Source organism: Melanerpes formicivorus, unplaced genomic scaffold (genome assembly GCF_026170545.1).
Source record: "Melanerpes formicivorus ecotype bairdi unplaced genomic scaffold, bMelFor1.0.p_v2 SCAF_6, whole genome shotgun sequence".
Taxonomy (NCBI): Eukaryota; Metazoa; Chordata; class Aves; order Piciformes; family Picidae; genus Melanerpes; species Melanerpes formicivorus.
In genome coordinates, this window is record NW_027142358.1 from 8,570,373 (window position 1) to 8,585,641 (window position 15,269).

The window sequence follows — 15,269 nt, forward strand, 5'->3', positions numbered from 1 at the left end:
AGCTCTTGCCAGGGGCAGTGGCAAGAGAGTGCAGGAGGAGGGGGTGAAAGCCAGGGCCTGACAAGGACTCAAGAGGGGATGATGCAAGTGTCCCTTTTTGGGAGTCTGTGCACACCCATTTTGCTGCAGCACACAGGCAGTCCCTCTCCCTGATCATCTCCCTGATCTCTGAGCTGCCAGAGCAGCACTGCGCACCTGTGGATCCAAGTAAGAGTGCTGCAGAGAGCATCTGTTCAGTGAGCTGCAAGAACACCTGCAGGCTGTCCAGGTCTGTGGAAGGGCTCATGTGCCCAAGAGCTGGATTGGTTCCTCCAACTGCTTTAGGTGTCCTGAAAGTTTCTTCATAGCCTTTAACTGAACCTCTGCTGTAGCTGTGGGGGCAGGTGGGAGCTGGGCACAGGGGACAATCTGCTGGCAGAAGGACCCTTGGGAATGTGCTACCACATGGACCTGAGGTACATGTATTTGAGCAGCCCTGTAAGCATGGCATCACCCCAACTGCAGTGCAAACAAGGCTGTGTCCTTGTGTTTCTGGGTCCCCTCTCCTCATTCCAGTGGGTGAGGAAAGGCAAAGGGTGTGAAAGCATTTGTGTTTCCAAAAGAATTAACACCCTGCTGTTGTGCTCTATAAATCTTGCAAGTGTTAGAGGCTGGCTTTGTCCCTACCACGTTACAGTTTAATGGCTTCCGTTAGCAATAACCTGCCCCTGTGTTCTGGGGTTATTGATTTAAGGGCTGCTGTGGAGAGGGTGAGAGTTGCAGGAAGGGGTTTTCCTGCTGCCCAGCTGGCAGCCACTCTACCATTGCAAGGAGGAGGCAGGAGAGCAGGAAATGGTGCACAGCCAGCTCTCTGGAAGTGGGAGTGCTGGCAGGACCTGTCTGGAGAAGATTGGAGGACAGTAGTGAGGAGCAGCACCTGAAGCCCATCCTTTGCTCAGCCCTGCAGCTGGCAGGTATGGCTGCATCTGTAGAGGTGACTGTGACTGTCATGGTCGCAGGGCACCATGGATGCATCCACTGAGCTCCAACATATTTGGGACATGCCTGCTTTTAGCTTGTCGGGGTTGTTGCACATGTGGATGGCTGCTGACTTGATGTCTGGCAGCATTGTGTGCCTCCCAGATGCCAGCTGGACCACCATGCTGCTCTGCAGACAGCCCAGTTTAAGAGTTTGGACCTGGAGCTCCCAAGGCAGAGCCATGCCTTGGCTCTCCTCTTCACACACTGATAGGTAAGTCCTGCCAGTGACTGCATTGCTGGCCTGGGACAGTCCCCCTGACATCCCAGTTGCCTTTTCCTTGCTGTCATCAGTGGTACCCATGGGTTTTTAACCTGCCAGAGGCATGTTAGATGTGAGGTACAGAGGTGGGGCTTTGTAGGGACTCCAGCTCCTGGGGGAAATCTTTTGGAAGCAAATATGCTTCACCCAAGGACATGGTGCATGTAGGACAACCAATCTTCCTTTTACAAGTTGCAGCATCTTTGCTGCCTGTGTGAATGGCTCTGCCCCAAGCTGCAGCAGCCCATGCCTAGGAACTACACAGGGGGTGATTTCTGAGAGGTCACAAAGTGGGGCTGAGAATTTCACTCTTTCTCTTCAAGGTGCTCTCAACCTTTCCCCTTCTGTTCTTGGTGCAGACTCACTCCATTCTCTTGTAATTGTCCTTAATTCTCCCTGCATCAGGCCTTGCTGTCTTTGTCTTTCTGCTGGAGCAAACTTCCAAGGGACTGATGCTGATTTCACACCTCCTCCCTCCCTTTCCCTTCTCATTCCCTCTTGCATTAGTGTGTCCTGAATGTCATCTGCAAGCCAGAAAGCAGCTGAAAAGGGCATCCAGAGTCTTTTTTGGTCATGATTAAAACCTGGAAGATCAGAGGCCTGTGCTCAATGCATAAACTGGTTTGGATCTCATATGCAAAAGACAGTGGGGTAGCAGGAGAATCTGACAGCAGACTCCTTGCACACTCCTACCCATGACTGGAGGCTGCACAGCCCTTGTTCCCATTGCTTTGCAGGCCTCATTATTTCCCCAGCACAGCAGAGCTGTGTTGGATGCTGCCAAACGCTGCATTGCCATGAGGTGGAGGTCCTTTTCCACACTTTGTATCTTCACACTTAAGATCCAGCTGAAGATGTTCAGTGTGCTCATCTGACAGGGATTCCCACAGGGAGAGATGCCAGGAATGAGCCTGGCTATGCAATGCTCCTCGCTGTTTGCACCCATTTCCTTTCTTGGGACCACCAGTTCCTAAGATTCAGCCTCACTCCATGCACCCAAGAGCTCAGAGGTGCTGACCTGAAGTGGAAGTTGCTGCTGAGTCATGCCTGTGCTTTCCCAGTGTGGATGTCCTGCATTTGGAGCCCCGCAGGGATACTCAGCTTCAGGGCACCTGCAGAAAAGAGCCAGTGGGAGCTTGGTGCTGGCTGGGATCACTGGAAACGTGTGCTCAGAGGAGGGGAGAGATGCTTATCTCCCTGTGACATGCAATACCTGTAGGTTTGGGGCTCCCTCACTCTTAAACCTGTGGTCTCTTACACATCCCTTGTCCCTGCCTGTGAGAAAGCCCTGGAGGCCAGCCAGTGGTGGTGTGTACTTCAGATCTGTGCTTGTACAGCTGAAAGCCTGGGTTAATTCCCATGTTCCCTCTTAGAGCTGCTTTTGCCACTGTGTGTACTTGTATTCACATTGGGGCAGTCCTCCAGGGTCACCCTGTAGTCAAGTGTCCTGCAGTTGTAAGTAAAGGTACAATGAATGTTCTGCCAATGCCTCTAAACTGGACATCTGCTCTGCTCACCCCCACACCACAAACCAGGCACTGCACATGCTTTATGCAAATGCTGAGTGGAGACTCAGCAAAAAAGCTGCAGCTGTCACATGCCCCAAGAAGCAAAGCAGGAGGTTATGGGTCCATCAGGTCTGCAGCCTTGTGAGGGCAGAGAATTTGGGGGGGGCAGGGAAATTGTGTGGGATCTAGAAAATAGATGTGAACTTGGAGCAGTGGAAATAAGTCCCAACAAACCACAAACCAAAAGTAATCCCAAAACCATGTCAAAAATGCAACCACAAATGTTCTGTCAGTCCAGGAAAATTCCCTCCTGACCCTAATCTGGCAATAGCATTAAGCCTGATGTGTGAGCAGGCCTCTGGGACTGTAATGCTGGGAGCACCAATGCATTAGGCCCACAGCTTGTCTTCAGTGCTCTGGAAGGAGAACCTCAGAACCTTTAGAAGCAAATTAGGGAGGAAATTGTTTATTCTTCATCTTCACAGTGACCAGCAGCAACCTGGAAGCAGCACCTCCTCCAAACAACTTTAGCTCTGATGACTCCTTGGCCAGCCAGGAGCTGCGTCCCAGGCTGAGCTGCCCATCTTCAGGGCTCCCCCATTTAAAAGTTTATGGAGTGAGTTCTGTCAAACTGTGTTAAATTGATCTGGGTTTCTCTGCTCCATTACCCTTCTTGAAGGCTGTTCCAGAGCTTCACTCCTGGTGGGCTTGAAACTCTACAGTTTAACATCTATAATTATCTTGTGATGTTATCGTAGGTGTTAAAGGTTTTCCTAACATTTTCTTATTTACAGTTTTCTTTCAGTGGTTCTCCAGAAATACATCTGTCACCTCTCAGACTCTGGTCAGAACAAGCCAAACACTTCCAGGAGATCTTCATCAGCTGATTTTTGCTCTCTCTGTCCAAATAGTTTTTTTTCCCTGCAGTGGAAATTTATCCTTCCCAAATGCAGATCTACAAGGATGTTCTGGAAGGAGCCTCACAATGCCTTGCGCAATGGCAATGATGTTTCTGTCTCTGCTAAAAATAACTCGTCTGATGCATCCTAGCATCATGCCATTCCTTTTTCACAGAAGCATCATGCTGCTGCTTCACATCCACCCCTCAGTGCACTAAGGTCTCTTTATTCCTTCAGTACCTCCATTTCGTTAGTTTCTAGCTCATGCTGAGCTTCCAAGTGTTTAGGTTTGCACTTTCTGCTGTTGTAGTTCACCTTTTCCCCCCATCCCTTGATAAGGTCAAGGTCCTGTTCTTCCCCTGTGAAGAACTATTTATCTCTGCCCTTGCAATCCCTAATTGGCTCTTCTGAAATTACCAATTCAATTACCAATTTCTCACCTGAATTTATTCTGAAGATATGTGCTTAATATCCTTCCTGCAGCACGGTCATGCTTGTTTTAGATGCAGCTTGGGCAGTTTCTCATTGCCCGTTTGGAACTCACCTTCACCATTAGCAGCAGATTCTCCAGGCTCATCATGCATCATCCTTAACTCTGAATCGAGTGCCCTAATCTAAGAAACTGTCAGCCTCATCTGTGTATAATTTCTATTGCCCTCTTCCTGTTTCATTACGTATCTCATAGCTCCCTGCGTTCCCCTAATTGCCTTTACTGAAGCAGATTAAACTCCACATTTGGGTTTTTAGCAGAGCCAACTTGTGTCTCCTCTTCCCCCACCCCTCTCCTTGCAGGCTCTGCCATGTTTGGTGTCTGCTCCTTCCCTGCAGATCTCTTGCCTGACTGACGGAGTAAACTCACCATTCGCTAAAACCATGTCTGAAATAACATTTTGGTTTCCTTTAGAATGAATCAATAAGGAAAGTTGCTTTCTGTCTTGTCAGAAGATACCTGAGCCCTGATATTGCTATTTATTGCCTGGCATTCACTGGAAAATTAAAGGCTACAAGGAGAATAAAGACAGCACAGTTTATACTCAAGGCTGCATCTGGTGCAGCTGTAGCCAACCACTGAATACCTGTGCAGGGCCCTTCATACCACCATTCCTCACATCTCCTCAGGACATGGCATATCTATGTAACCCTCTTTGATGTCTTTACAATGATAGTTTTTTACTAGCAGTGGTCACACCTTCCTGCTCTCCTACCAACTGGGTGCTCCCAGCTAACTACTATGTGTGCTTATCTATGTGGCTTCATTCCAGGCGGCATACTCTGTCTCCACCCAGAGTCCCAGCATGTGCTGGGCTGCACCATCCCCTGGCTCATTGAGTTGCCAATATGCCAAAGTACTGGTTTGCCTGATGTGCCCACAGCAAAGAGTTAAACCTGGGGAGACTTCTACAAAATCAGTGGTCATAGGCTGCCACAAAATCTTGGAAGAACTTATAGTGGGGAATGGATGAGGAAGATAAAAGACGGTGTTTCTAGTTTAAGCTCAGAAAAATCTGGCTAGGTAACAAGTGAACCTTAGGAGATAACCCTGCTAGGACAAATGGACTTCATGACTCCTAGCTTAATAGGAGGGGGACCCACAAATCCATGTGAAAACACTAATCAAGGTAAATTGAGTGTGGCTAGAAGGCTTAGTCAGTGGGTGAGTTACAAGGTTGTGAAATTATCTACGATACCAATACTGTGTAGAAGCTCTGTTCCCAGGTGAACTGGTGAGTACTGGAAACTGCATCTTTAAATAGATTATTTTTAGAGGCAGGAAGCATGTAGAGGAGCAGCAGAAAATACACTTTCTCTGTTACCTAGAAACAGCTGGAACTTGTCCCTGAATAAAGAAGCTCTCTGTTAGGTAACTGGGGGCAAAGGGATTCCCAAATAGCGCTTGTTTGCTAGAGCAGTGCTGCAGAGGCTCAGGAAACAAAAGTGTAACAGCTCTAGCCATGCAACACAAAAGAGTGGACATGCTTGACAGTGTCATTTAAAGGACCTGCTAAGGCTAACAAGTTAAGATGTCTATAGTTCATCAAGGGTCCTGTGAAGCATACACAGGACATTTACAGTGCTGTGCAGTGATGATGTGCAAACTGGGCAGCTTCCAAGAGCTGAGGTTGCACTTACCATGTGGGTGAAGTACTTAATTGGTTAAAAAAAAAAATGCACATGAGGTGTGTAACAGAAGATACCTTTGAGGAAACACAGTACAATCCATGAGGAACTAGTTGAGGCTGTGCTTGGGCTCTTACAGGCTTTGAAGCCTGGCTACTGGACAGTTAGACCACACTCTGTTCATTTTTCACCAGTGGACAAGAGTGAGTTTTACCTACAATCTTGCATAAGTGAAGAGAACTGTGAAATGTATCTACCAGTGAATTGTAGATGCCACTAGAGGAAAATGAATGTCAGAGTCTTCTAGAGTCTGCCTTCACTAGCATCTAGAGAAGGTAATGCTATTAATGGCCTGGACAAAAGGAATAGCTCAGAGCAGGACAGGGAGTCCAGAGCGCTAATAGCAACAAGGGCAAAAAAGGTGACAGCAGCCAACACCACTTACTGCTTTGGACAGCTGTTCTCCTAATCCCCATCTCTATCAATATCTCTAAACATCTCCATGTGAGAGCAAGGTTGATAAAGCAGTAACCCCTTACAGGACCATAAGCTGGGCTCAGTTTTGTCTTTGTTGCCTCTCGCGCGTGGTGCTTTGACTAGTGGCTAATTCCTCTGACCTCAGTGCTTCCTATTTGACTATTCACTTCAGAGTCATCTCATAATGAAATGTCTCTAAGTCAACAGACTGAATGAAATCTGGTCTGAAACCACCAGTCATCACCTTATTATTTCAGCAGTATTTTCTTCAGCTTGCTGGAGGGCACATAATGGAGTAAAGCAATGACAAGGCTGGACCCAAACTTCAGTAGGAATCATACATATACCAAATCCTGGTGAACTGCAGCTGCCTGGGAGGCAGTGCAGGATGTCCAATACTGAGTGAAAAGTACACAGATGTGCACAACTGTGTTTGGTGACAGCAGCCTCTAGTAAAAGTCATTTTTCTTGACTATTCTTTCTAAAAAGCTCTCTGCTGAGCCTCTGAATCCCTGTAGGCTTCCTCCTACTGTGTAAAACATCTTTATAAGTAATCTTCATGGGTTTAGCAAGCTGCTGTTGAAAAACTATTTTGTCTGGCCTAAATACATTGGAGGGTTTGTTAGTTGTTTCATAGAATCAATCAGGTTGGAAAGGATCTCAAAGATCATCAAGTCCAACCTGTCACCCAAGACCTCATGACTACTAAACCATGTCACCAAATGCCACGTCCAATCACCTCTTGAATCCCTCCAGGGATGGCGACTCCACCACCTCCCTGGGCAGCACATTCCAATGCCTAACAACTCGCGCTGTGAAGAACTTTCTCCTCACCTTGAGCCTAAACCTCCCCTGGTGTAGTTTGAGACTGTGTCCTCTTGTTCTGGTGCTGGTTGCCTGGGAGAAGAGACCAACCCCCACCTGGCTACAACCGCCCTTCAGGTAGTTGTAGAGAGCAATAAGATCTACCCTGAGCCTCCTCTTCTCCAGGATAAACAACCCCAGCTCTCTCAGCTTCTCCTTGTAGAGCTTGTGCTTGAGACCTCTCCCCAGCCTTTTTGCCCTTCTCTGGACACATTCAAGAGTCTCAATGTCCTTCTTAAAACGAGGGGCCCAGAACTGGACACAGGACTCAAGGTGTGGCCTGACCAGTGCTGAGTACAGAGGCAGAATGACTTCCCTGCTCCTGCTGGCCACACTGTTCCTGATGCAGGCCAGTTCATTTGTTTATTTTCTGTTTTATTGAACTTGGCTGAATTTGGGACTTCCTATATTACTACTTTGCCCAAAACTACAACTTTGGAAGGATACCTTTACTCTTTTTTTTTTCCTTTCCCCCCTTAAGCTGTTTAACTGTGCCAGACTTAGAGATTTTGTTTGTTTGATTGTTTTGTGGTTTTTTGCTAGCATGTTTTGAACAATAGCATATTTCAAGCTTGAAATACAGGGTCTCAGCTCCACTGCAAGCAGCACTGTCCTTTCCTCAGCTGCTTTGAAATTTGTAATTGCTCTCATGATTTGCTTATTTCCTTTTAAAGGGGAATATACTCACCTCCCTTTTACGTTGCATTGCACTGCAGTGTATTCTGCTGTTGCTTTTTCCTCTCCTGCAGTAATACTGGATTTGGGCACATTGTGTTCATTATGGCCAAGTGACTGTTCCCTATTACCACTCAAATTCACTTCTGTGTACTACTCGTGACTAAATCAAGAGTTCATCCTCCACTTGGCTTCTCTGAGTGGTCATTCTGAGAACTATTCATTTATCATGGCTAAAAATACAGTCTTTGCATCATTCTTTGACATGTTATCTACCTGGTCTGTATGGAGGTAATTAGTATTTCCTGTTATCATTTATGTTTTCTCCCTTGACAACCTCTAGAACTCTTCTAGCTCTTTTTCATTCCATTGTCCTAATCAGGCGGTCAATAGTATATGCTCAGTATCACTTAGACACAAGTCAATACATAATAGTTCTCTCATAATTTAAATAACATCCCTTCCCTCCCTTTCCCCCCTCTTTCCCTCCCCTTTTCCCCCCACCCTTTCCTCCCCTTTTCCCTCCCTTTCCCCCTCCCCCCACAAGTGATTCCTCCATCTTCTGTAATGGTAAGTAGCATTTCATAGTCATTGCTGGTTAAGGTCATCTTACCATTTCTAAAGACATTCAGCTTTCTATACCCATACTGGAGTTCTTGCCAGGGTTATGGGTATGGTAGTAATTCCCCAATTTCCTCAGTCTCTGCTCAGAAACCAGCACTACATTTGCCACTTGTCACTTCTTGATTACAAGAGCAGCTTAAGCAGAAGGCTGTACACTGCATCAAATAATTCAGTGGTTTCACATCTGAAAGCCTTTAAAGTTATTGGTAAGTGCTATCACAATTAGCCATTTGCCCTTAAGTTGCCCAGCACTTCCCTCATCCCTTCAACAATGATCGCAAACACATTTAACTGAGCATAGTTTAGAATGTGGCTGTGAGTGCAAGACACCAGTGTCTGAGGTAATTTTTGAACTCTTGTCTTTGTTATTGTAGTATATCAGGATTGGGGCTCTTTCATGAGCAACTTTAAGTTCTTAGACTCTGTAGCCTTCATTTTGGAGACATTGCTGGTGTGGAAAGCTTGTAAGATGCAACTCCTGTTTCCCTTGCTTCTCCTCTAGGATCCACCAAGCCTGAGATACCTGCATACCTGATTGAGTTCATGTTTCATTGTTTCCTGTTTCTGTAGCATTTATGGTTTTGGCCAAGCTCCTTAATGAACTCACATCCACAAGACTGTTGTCTGCTCATCATTCTGCTAAGAGCTCTGGAGCTATACCGAGATGGCCACCATGCTCGGAAATGTGACAGAATCAGAGCAAAGCTGGTTAAGTTCCTGCAAATTTCCTGACAGTCAGCAGTGGCACAGCCAAAAGACAGCTGACCCTCACCTCACACAAAGGAAAAGCAAAATGAATCAGTTATCTGTTCTTTTAGCAGCAAAATGGCTCATCCGCCCCAGACATGTATGACCAACTGTGCTGCTTTGTGGGAATGTGCATGTCATGAAGAGGAGACAGGCTTAGTTTGTGCAAGGGACAAAACATGGAGAACTGAACTGAGCCTGCTTTCCCCTGGGGCATGGTTGGTGCCACTTGCATCCCCAGTGACAGCCTAGGGAAAAGCTATCTTTCAATCCTGTGCATTGCTTTGTTAAGGGAATGCATTCTGGGTGGAAAAATACTCAGTGTTATGTTCATCAACAACTCTCATCTGAAGAGTTTTGTAGGTGCTTACTTGGATTTGGAGGGAATCTGTCTGTAAGTGAAGGGCTTTGTCTATTACCTTCCTACAACAGGAGGAAGTAGTTAGAGACCTCCTTAGCCACTTGAATCCTCACAAATCCATGGGACCGGATGGAATCCATCCTAGGGTGCTGAGAGAGCTGGCAGATGAGCTGCCAAGCTGCTCTCCATCAGTTTTCACCAGTCCTGGCTCACTGGAGAGGTCCCAGATGACTGGAAGCTGGCCAGCGTGGTGCCCATCCACAAGAGGGGCCAGGAGGAGGAGCCAGGGAATTACAGGCTTGTCAGCCTGACCTCAGTGCCAGGCAAGATTATGGAACAGGTCATCTTGAGTGCAATCACACAGCACTTACAGGATGGCCAAGGGATCAGGCCCAGCCAGCATGGATTCAGGAAGGGCAGGTCCTGCCTCACCAACCTGATCCCCTTCTATGATCAGGTGACCACCTGGTGGATGTGGGGCAGGCTGTGGATATGTGGTCTACCTGGACTTCAGCAAGGCCTTTGACACCGTCCCCCACAGCAAACTCCTGGCCAAGCTGTCAGCCTGTGGCTTGGACAGGAGCACTCTGAGCTGGGTTAGGAACTGGCTGGAGGGCCGAGCCCAGAGAGTGGTGGTGAATGGTGCCACATCCAGCTGGCAGCCAGTCACTAGTCTTGTCTCCCAGGGATCAGTGCTGGGCCCCATGCTCTTTAATATCTTTATCAATGATCTGTATGAGGGTATTGAGTCCACCTCTCCTCTAAGAGTGTCATCTCTTGCAGGATGTACACTTGTGCCCATAGTGTCAAACCATGGCTCACAAGGCTTGCTTGGATGCTGTGACCTTTGGGAGTGACTTGTGCTGCACAGCAAATGCTGGATCCCCTCTCAAATATTAATTCTGTGTCTCTTCCCATTGATTTGGGTAGATTTCCCAAACTGTTGTGTTGTCTTCTTGGCCTGTGATCAGTCATGGGCTCCTCCATGATGTCACTTTTTTAATTCCAAGGAGGGTAAAAAAAATAGATCTGCCTTGTTAGGTTTTATTTCAGTGTAGGATGGAGTACACATTTATGTGAGCTCCTCCCTGCAATGGGCCTGGGACAAGGATTTGCATTATTTTAACTTTGTTATCCAAAATTTGCTGCAGGGAACAACCCTGTCACAGCAAGAAAACTCAGAGGATAATCTCTCTCTTTCTCTCTTATGATAAAGCATTTAACAAAGGCAGTATATAGGAATTAATCTATGTTCCTCAGAAGAAGGCCTGCTTCTTCTTAGCCTCTAGTGAGGGCTAATTTGCTGCTCTACATGAGGGGGCACACTCTGCTTGGCTGGGGTTGCCCCAGAGAACTGGGTCAGCTTCATTCAAAAATTCACACCTGTGTGGACAAAAGCAGAGTTTGTGTGATATAGTAAATGTACTTTGCTGATGACTGGTAAAGGGTTACAAAATGGAATTTGTGCCCTTTTTCTCACTTGTCTTTGTTAGCACTTGTGAGTCAGCACTGCCTTCCTGAGAATGTGGTACCTCACATTTCCACTGGGCAGCAGCTTGCTTTCCACCTTTCCCTGCTTCCCAAACCATCTCTCCACAGGAGGAGCTCTGCCTAACTTGGGCTCTCCCTCAAGCAAGATGCTACCCTAGGGAGGAGTCCCAGCCTCCTCGTTTGAGGCCCATAGCAAAGACTGGCTGAACCCAGGGAAGCTGCAACGTGCCTGTGTTGTCTTTTATACCATGTCTCTGAGGGGACCTGTAGGTTAGCCTGTGCTTGGTAGTGTACTGCTGCCTGTAGCAGATCTACAGAGGAGTATTTTACTACCACATCCACCTAAGAAAGAGAATAGTCCCAGGCTGCCTGCTCAAGTCTCACTTCACTGCAGCTGGGCCCTTTCCCCTTGGACATCTGCTGTACTGACGAGAAGGTGCCACTTACAGAACATGGTTGCTTCAAGCAGCACAGGAAACAGCCTCTTGCAGATCAGCAATTTACAATCACAGGATCATAGAATGGCTTATGTTGGAAGGAACCTTACAGATCAATTAGTTCCAATCCCCCTGCCATGGCCTCCAGGTGGGGTCTCACAAGAGCAGAGTAGAGGGGCAGAATCACCTCTCTTGACCTGCTGGCCATGCATCCTATGATGCAGCCCTGGATACAGTTGGCATTTTGGGCTGCCAGGGGACATTGCTGGCTCATGTCAAGCACCTCATCAGCCAGCATCCCCAAGTCTTTTTCTGCGGGGATGCTCTCAATTCACTTGTTACCCAGCCTGTATTTGTGCTTGGAATTGCCACGACCCAGCTGCAGGACTTCGCACTTCACCTTGCTGAACTTTATGAGGTTGGCAACTTGTCAGGATCCCTTTTCAAGTTCCCTTCTTCCATTTCTGTGTATTCATACTGCAGGACTAGAGAGACAGTTTATGGGGTGAGGGAGTAAATGCTTCCACTGGGTCCCATAAAGGCTGTGTGATGCAACGGGGCCATTTTTAATTCTTGCTGTTGCTCTGTCTCTGGCATCTGGGGCCATAACAATATTTGGCATGGTGCAAGACCGCGTGAGAAGACAGGTTTCTGCTCTAATGTCTTTCTGAGCATTTTCTGTTCCTATGGCAAAACGGATGTTGGAGAGACTTGCTGTAGAATCTGCCTTGAAAGTCTTACCTCCGAGATGCCAGGCCCTGCTCTGCATTAAGTGAAATTGTCTGCAGCTCATTAACATCAAAGCATTTTCTCCACTGGTCTGGGAAGCTCAGTAGTAACCAACAGATGAACCAGAGAACAGCTATGCTCTCCACTAAGATTTGTCTGCAAATAATTAACATCAAAGGGGAGCCACTGTGAAAGAGGGGAAAAACAATGCTCCTACTGCAGCAAGTCGCATGGCTGGTGGGGAAGTGGGTGGAAGTTGAAGCTCTGTCCCAGCTAGAGATGTCTGCAGGAGTGAGTAGAGGAATGGCTGCTGGGGCCTATTGTTTTGTGGTATTGGTGACCACATGGTGAAAGCTTTCCTGTACTATACTTGGTACAGCCTAATTCTAGGATGAAGTCATACCTACTGTTGCCTTGGTGTGTTCATGATTGTTCATGGTTACTCCTGCTGGGCCTCCTGAGGCTGATGTCACTGTTCTTTACACCCTTCTCTAGTCCTCTAAACACAGAAATTTTTGGCTAGTGATTCCAGATGTTGCTGCCCTTTTTCATACAGACCTTGACCCTCTGTTTGCCCTTCCCCACCACAGTCCTGTGATCTTAAATAATTCATTTTAGGTTACATGACCATCCCCTTCCTCTAGCTCTCAAGCACTTTCTTCTGCTTTATTACTGGATTTTCTGGTTTATATTTTCCTCACCTTCTTCCTCTCTGCTTTGGCAGTGGATAAGAAATCCAAATTGTTAGTATTTATCATGCTAACAGTCTGTGATTAGCCCCGGGGTGGCAGCAGGGTCTGGAAAATGAATTAGTTCTCATACATGTCCCAGTCAGAGATCAGAAGCTTTTTGGTATATGCTACATCATCACAGAATATAAACACGGGGCTATCTCAAAGAATTTGCTATCTAAATATCAGTCTAGGAGAACTATAATAAAGACAACAAAACTGGAAGTCTCTATTAATAAATGCTGGGGGTCAAGATTAGAGATAGAATAATACAGTGAGAGGTGCCAGCCAGCACATGCTTCCTTCCTGCTAGCTGTGCCATGGGAGTGCTAACCTCCAGCCACAGGGCAGACAGTAGAGCTGCAGGGCAACACAAGAACAGTTAAATCAACTAAGGCTTGTTAGTCAAAGTTGTAGTATGTGAGTTTCAGGCAAGTCACTTTCTCCAGATGGCAGGCACTCTTTGTGGAAAAGCATACCTTGTTCTGTTCATGCTTGCTCAACAAACGTATGTTCCAAACCAGTCAGCTGCACAGCTAATACCACCTGGGCAACAAACTGTCACAGAAGAAGGAACTACAGCAATTTCTGTTGTCCACCTTGGAAAAAGGATGGCCAGGTGGAGGCTGTGCCCTGAATTGTGTTGTTGTTGAGAGAAAGGATGCTTAAAAGAGTACTTCAGCGCTGTTGGGTTCAAGTGGGTTGGGCAGTACAGGCTGTTGGTATAGTTAGGATCAGGTCTGCAGTGACTATGGAAGGGAAATTCCCTTCCTGAAAGAAGTCTGCAGTAGCAAGAAACCAAGCTTGTTCTGAAATGGGAATTGATGAGTTTAAGACTGGCATCATCTGACCCAGTTGCCTGGCACAGCAGAGATGCAAACTGAGTGCAGAAGCAGCAAGGAGTTAGTAGCATCTCAATGGCCAATAGCCATGCTGCCAGCAAAATCACCACCACCATGTTTATTCTGTGGGCATTGGAGCAAGAGGAGAATCTCTCAAAGAAAAATGTGCAAGAAATTTTCACAAGAGCCTAAAATGGACAAGCAGCAGACCTGGACCAAGAAGATGCAAGATCAGCAACTCTTAGCCTCTCTGTCAGCTTGTTCATCTGCTGTTCTAGTGATCATCCATACTGCAGCCAGGAGCTCTCTGCTGGAGTCCAGAGCATTCACATTGCAATCCTTTTGTTTAGACCACCTACCCCTCAGGGATGGTTCTTCTGGGGTTAATACAGTGCCTAATTGACTTTTGAACTTGTGCTAGAAAGAGGCAGGGCTGGATTTTGAGTGGAATGAAGATTCCCCACTGCCAGCACAAGGACTCTAGAAATGAAAACACGTGGACTCCAATAGCTGCTGATACTGAAAAAGGGGTGGTACAAAGAGCAGGATATCACCAAAAATTAGAGTGAGGTGCAGCTGAAGGGATCATTCCCAACCAGATGTGCCCAAAGCCTTTTCCTGCTGTTCATAGTAGAGAAATTCCCCCTAGGTCAGGCTTTTCTTCTTTCCACAGCTAACGGCTTTCAAACCAGGACTGGGATTTTCTGGTCACTACACCTGTTTGCTCCACTCATGAAAACAAGCTTTACGTTGCCCTCTTCACAAGGAAGCTGCATTTTGGAATAGGCAGTTGCCTTTTGCTACTTCTGGTTGTTATCTGCTCTGGGACAGCAGTTAGGAACCATTGTCTGACTTTCCCCATGAGAGTATTGAGCCAATTATAATGTATCGTTATGCTATGCCGGGGCTTCAGCTAGCTCTGTCCCTTCCTTGAAATTTACACCCTTTTCCCACTCGGGCTTCCCCCAGTCCCGTGGCAGAGCAATAATGCCTTGGTTTTGCTTTCCCTTTGCTGGACTAGCCAAGCCAAAACGCGGAGAGGTGGGATGCCCCCTCAGGGGCCAGTGACCCCTCAGCAGTGGGGATGTTCCCTGAGGGAATAGTCACTGAAGAGCGGAACGTCCCCTCAGGACGGTGACCCCTCAAAGGTGTGATGTCTCCCGGCCGGATCGCAGCGCCTCGCTCCCTGACAGGGGGCGGCGGCGGGCAGGAGCGGGGACGACAGCGCCCCTCAGCGGGCGGGCGCGGCGCTGCCGCACGTGCGGGCAGGTGGCAAGCGGCCAGGGGTGCCGGGGCCGCGCAGGCGCGGGCGCGCGGGGGGGGCGTGGTGGGGCGTGGCGCGGGTCGGCGGCGCCTGCGTGGCGCGGCGAGGCGGGCGCTGACGGCGGGTGGGCGTGGCGCGGCGCGGCGCGCGCGGCCCTTCCTTCCCGTCCCTGCCCCCCTGGCCGTGCCCGCCGCCGCCCCCACCCCCACCCCCGCCCGCCGCC